Below are 6,022 nucleotides of genomic sequence, written 5' to 3'. Positions count from 1 at the left end.
CATTGCATACAGCAATGCTTTTAATCAAAGAACTCATTTGACAGTAAATGAAGTGGGGCAAGGGGCCCTCATTCTTGGAATTCACAGGGATTGCCATGCTCCCTATCATCTTGAAGCAGTTAGCTTAATGGAGTGGTGGAATGGTCTTTTGAAGATTCAGTTACAATGCCAGCCAGGTGGCAACACCTTGCTGGGCTGGAGCAATATCTGCCAAGATGAGATATATGCTCTAAATTAGCATCCAAAGTATGATGTTATTTTTCTCATAGCCTGAATTCATGGGTCTGGGAATCAAGGGATGGAAATGAAAATGGCTTCTCTCCCTCATATCCTGGAGATTCAGTAGCAAAGTATTTGGTTCCTGTCCCCATGACTTTAGACTCTGCTGGACTAGAGCTCTTAGTTCCAAAAGGAGGAATACTCCTACCCCCCCCCACCTGGGGACACAATAATGATGCCAATAAACTAAAAATTAAAAGTGCCACCTGGTCACATTGGATTCTTCACGTGATTGGATCAATGGGAAAAGCAAAAACAAAAACAAAGACAAAACTTATTCTGATGCTGGGTGATTGATCCTGAGTATCAAGGGGAATTAGGCTGCTACTCCACAAAGGACATGAGGAGAAGGAGTGTTTCATTCATACACACAGAAACAAACATGGTTACTTTCTCAGGGATTTATTTGGATGGCAAGACAGTTGACACAACACACCCACCCATGAATATGTATAAAGTACAATTAGTACTCACAACAAACTGGAGACTCTCATTGAGGTGAAGGGCTCATAAAGGGGTTAGATTAAAAAGGAGAGCAAGGGGTGCTCAGCACAAGAGTGTTCCCACAAATAAGCTGGAGGTTTCAACTAGTTGAAATTCCCACAGATATGCAAAATCAGACATGTGATGAGCTTTTAAATTCCTGGTTTCCCAATGTGTAGCATGCAGGGATCTAAAGCTATTAATGGTGAAACATCAAAATGGAGTCAACCTCTTAATTATAATGACATCCCCAGAGCACCTCTTAGTAGTCTCTTAGCCCGTGATTAAAGCCACTGAAGAAAGGCACGACAACTCAACAACCAAGGCAAGACTAATAATAATGGCCCAGAATCTTGGGGCTCCTGGGTGGCTCATCTAGCCCCAAGTTGGGCTCCCGGATCAGTAGGGAGCATGTTTGAAGATTCTTTTCCTCTGCCTCTGCCCCCCACCCCCGCCAACAAATAAATAAACAAAACAAAACAAAACAAAACAATGGTCTCGAATCTTAAGGAATGAATGTTCAGTAACTCCGCCAGGCAATGAAACACAACGAATGGAGGCACTCACTAGGTATATAAGAACTATGAAATGGATAGAATTAGTCATAAATGTGAACTACGTAACCAGTTCCAGAAACTAGGACTACAACTGTTACAACAGTTATTACTTCTTCCTTATTTTGACTTGAATGTGGGTGTGTTCTTCCCCCTCCATCATTTTATCATATCATAATGTGTTTACTAGTTAACGTTCTATAATGATATTTATGTTACAGGAAGTCAAAGTGAGTCAACTAGTAACAAAGGACATCACCCAAAGACTAAAAGGGATTTGTATCCTCTTTGGGGAAGAACGGAGATGTATAATATTTGGTTATACATGGGATTTGTGTATTATCTTAGGGGAAAGCATGACATGGTTAGTGTCTTTATTGGATATTAAGTATAGTTTGAGGAGATGCATACGGGTGGCAGTGCCAAGTTGGCAAGAGTGGAGCAGAGTCCTTTGCAATATGTCAGTTTGCTAGGCTGGGCTCGGTTTCCCAGAATTCTCTTTCTCTCTCCCTCTTTTTTTTTTTTAAGATTTTATTTATTTATTTGACAGGGGGAGAGAGAGAGAGCACAAGCAGCCTGAGAGGCAGGCAGAAGGAGAGGGAGAAGCAGGCTCCCCGCTGAGCAGAGAGCCCGACAATGAGGGGCTCAATCCCAGGACCCTGGGATCATGACCTGAGCCAAAGGCATGTGCTTAACCGACTGAGCCACCCAGGTGCCCCTCCCAGAATTCCATACCCAGGTGCCCCTCCCAGAATTCTCTTAAATGGATGTTTCTGGTTAGACTGGGCTACAATAAAACATCTCTATGAGATTTGGACTATGGAAGTTAATTAAACAGCAGCAATTTTTGTAGCACACACAAATGTTGCCATTCACCTGCTAGCTCATCTCACTGTCTTGAAGCAGTGGGTAGACATGCAACTGCCCACTCTCCTTAGGATGCTCCTCCAATTTGGCTAAATCTTGGATCAGCTGTGTGGGTTTGTCTCTGCATTCTGCAGGTTGTGCACGCCACAACAGGTCAGAGACAATAAAAGCTGAAATGATTTCCATCCATACTCGTGAACTTCAGCCCATGCTTGCGGGTGCCAGCTTTTTCTTGCTCTCCTGTACTTTACATCAATCTTTCTATCTTACCTGTGGATTTCAACTTTCGGCATCAGAAGCTAAGACAGACCATGGTCTAACTGCAAATGCTAAAACTATAACACTTCAAAAAGAAAAGGTGGGAGAAAATCTTCATTGCCTTAAGGTAGGCAAAGAATTCTTATGGCAATTTTTATGCAAATTATTACCAAAATTGTTTAAATTGACTTCAGTGTATTTAATAAGACATCCTGTTCTTCAAAAACCACCACAGATGAAGTGAAAAACAACTAAATACTGGGAGAAAATAACTGCAATATGCCTATTTTACAAAAACTTCATCTCAAAAAAATACAAAGAATATTTGCAACTCAACAATGAGAAGACAACCCACCTAAATAAAACAAGGTAAAACATATCTTCAAATAATGCAGAAATAAAATAGATGAAAAGCCGGTAGTTATAGAAAAATATATTCAGTATCGTTTGTCATTAAGAACATACATTTTTAAAGCCACAATGAAACACCATTACATATTCATTAGAATGGCTGAAATGAAGAAAGAGTGACAACACCAAATGTTGGCAAAATATTAGTTACAAAGAATTCCTGGAAATGGCACTGTGGAAAACAATTGGGCACTTTTTTTACAAGTTAAACATACACATACCTTGTGACTCAGTATATATTCTTAGATATTTATGCAAGAAAGAGAAATTCACAGAACTATAGGCAATTTATAAAAACAAACTCCCATTGGCCATTGGTCAAGAGAGTTAATAGCTAGTAGAAGGCCCAACACGCCAGGGTCACTCAGAGTTGGTTCCTTTTTAGTTTAAGCTAAAACAATACAGTCACTTTTAATATCCCTTAGACAAGTGCTCCTATAATGGAACATTCTTTACAAGATAATCTTCATTTTATTCTGAGAATATGTTTCAGAAAATGTTTTGTTTGATTTGAAATTGATCCAGTCAGATTATAATACCAAGTACAGTTCTTTACTTATGGTGCTTTGTTTCTTAAAAAGACCACAATTTAAATGACTACTAGGGCAATTTATAATTTATCATCTAAAATCATTTTTATTTAGTGTTTATTGTTGTTGTTTCTAAATGCCTAATACTTCTGAAGTTAAATTTAAATATTGAGGATAGGAGTATGTATTTAGACCCAGGTGGATATATGTTAATAGTTTTTATAGATATATTATTAAATAACAGTGTGTAGGAAAAAAGGAGAATAAATATACCGAGGTTTTCCTTTGATACCTATTCAGTATATTAGATTTAGTTTGTTTATGAGTATATATTGAGGCTGACTGAGATAAATTGAGCAATATGTCCAATTTTTCCTTATAGCATTAAAATAGGCTACTATGCAATACCTATATTTGAATATTGGTTAAAGCACTATAAGTGCATCATTTGGAATTTACAGAAGTCTCACAAAATTTAATTCACTACTTAATATTCTGAATCAATTAGGAAGGAGAGACAAACTGTAATAAAAAATTTACTGTACATTTAAGTGTAAGATCAAATATAAGAGGGTTTTTCTTTTTATTTGGGTCAGATGTTCCTAAAATTACACATAAGAATTAAAATTGTTAATTTATCAGCTACCATATATATATATATATACACACACACACACACACACACACACACACACACACACACAAGTGGGGAGGAGTTATAATTGATTTAATTATGTTTTTGTAGTAAAATCTGTATTTTGAAATTAGTGTTTTATAACACTTTAAATTTCAAAGCAAGAGGCTACTTTTGCAGTTGTCAATGTTCTTAGGTTTTCATCCCAAGGTAACTGTACAGAGGAGAGGGAAATATCCAGGTTTTGAAACAGAACCATTGTGCTCCTTTTTATAATTCTGCACTCCCTTTTAAACGGCAGGATTCTGAGACCATATGTAAATCACTGCCTTCTATGCAGAAAAGCACAGGAGGCCCACAGGTCACCAGGGAAGGTTACTGATGCCCATTGTCTCTCACAATTTCTGTGGGGTTGGAACAAAATTAGAAATACACAGAACTGTTTTATCTTAAAAATTTCTCTTTAATTATTTTACAGATTTAAGGAAAATGCTGGAACACATTAGGAATGTATGAAACATATCACGCAGACACAATAGTTTATGCTACAATATATACACAAGGAACAAATGATTGCCTGCAAGGATGTTTTTATATATATTGAAAAAGGTCATGACTGTTGGACATTAAAACAAATTAATTTTTAGGCCAAGCTATGTGGTGCTATTAGGACAATAAGTTTCCTTTTAGAGACATGTATTTAACTTCTGATTATATTTTCATATTCACCTCCTATTTTATGTATACTGGAAATTTCCTTAAAAATCCATTATTTAGTCACCCTGATGCTCTAGTAGTTATCTTTTCATTCTTTTTCTTTAAGGATTTTATTTATTTATTTATGCAAGAGCAGGGGTAGGGACTGAGGTCAAGGGAGAGAGAACTTTCTCAAGCAGACTCCATGCTAAACCCAGAGCCTGAGGTGGGCCTCAATCTCACAACCGTGAGATCATGACCTGAACCAAAATCAAGAGTCAGAGCCTTAATGACTAAGCCACCCAGTTGTCCCTTTTATCTTTTCAATCACCAGAGTTTTAGACTATGAGAGCTATAATTGATCATATAATGACTATTTCATTAACCCACTTACTCATTATATTCTCAAGTATAACATATGCAAATCTCTAAGTAAACAGAATATACACTCTTAAAACAAAATAATGTAACTGACAAGATGTCAAATCCGTTTTATATAAGCTGTCAAGTCTTTGCCTTGGCCTGACCTGAATGTGTGGTCTGCCAGGTCCACTCTTCATGTCTTCCTTGCTCCGTCTGTCCACAGGATGGTGCACGAGCAGATCTACTATTTGGACAAGTACTTCCACAAGTACCACAAGTACGGGCATGTCATGTAACCCAGAGAACTTTCCAAACAAGTACCAACAACCCATCTGATGTCTGAAGAGGAGTGGAGGAGACTTGGCGTCCAACAGAGTCTAGGCTGGGTTCATCACATGACTCACGAACCACAACCATATATTCTTCTCTTCAGACCACCTCTTCCAAAAGATCAACAAAAATGAAGTATATTTGGAGACCATCAATTAAATATTTTCCAGAAAGTCTTAATGTATATGTGTATATAAGGTGGTACTCAGTGAATACTTGAAAATATACAAACAATTTGTCCATACCTGTGCATGAGCTCTATTTTTCACAACAACAGAGCTCAGTTGAATGCAACTGCAAGTAGGTTACTCTAAGATGCTTAAGATAAAATTTCTTCTAGTTGGTTTTTCTCTTAATATAAGGGCCTGTTTGACTTTGCCTGTTAACTTTTGTTAAATAAAAGTTGTAAGTTGCATTTATAAAAAAAAATCTGTTTTGTATAACTGTAAATGTGTAAGATGCCTTTTTTTGCCAAAAGTCATGTTTTTATAAACATATATGTAATAAATATATAAATTATATATAATAAATATATAAATTATAAATATATTCATTATAATACATAAATATATGTAACAAAAACCATTTTATTTACATATACATAATAAAACTGAATT

General features: G+C 36.5%; 1 pseudogene; it reads left to right on the top strand.

Moving 5' to 3' along the window:
• Window positions 1-5,299: 5,299 nt before the first annotated feature.
• LOC123785549 (cyclin-dependent kinases regulatory subunit 2 pseudogene) lies at window positions 5,300-5,539 on the top strand (annotated as a pseudogene).
• Window positions 5,540-6,022: the final 483 nt, after the last annotated feature.

This window comes from Ursus americanus, chromosome 15, assembly GCF_024610735.1.
Source record: "Ursus americanus isolate L20-20 chromosome 15, mUrsAme1.1.p, whole genome shotgun sequence".
NCBI classification, from domain to species: Eukaryota; Metazoa; Chordata; class Mammalia; order Carnivora; family Ursidae; genus Ursus; species Ursus americanus.
The sequence above is the reverse complement of the archived record's forward strand: the minus strand, read 5'-3'. Positions and strand labels throughout refer to the sequence as shown.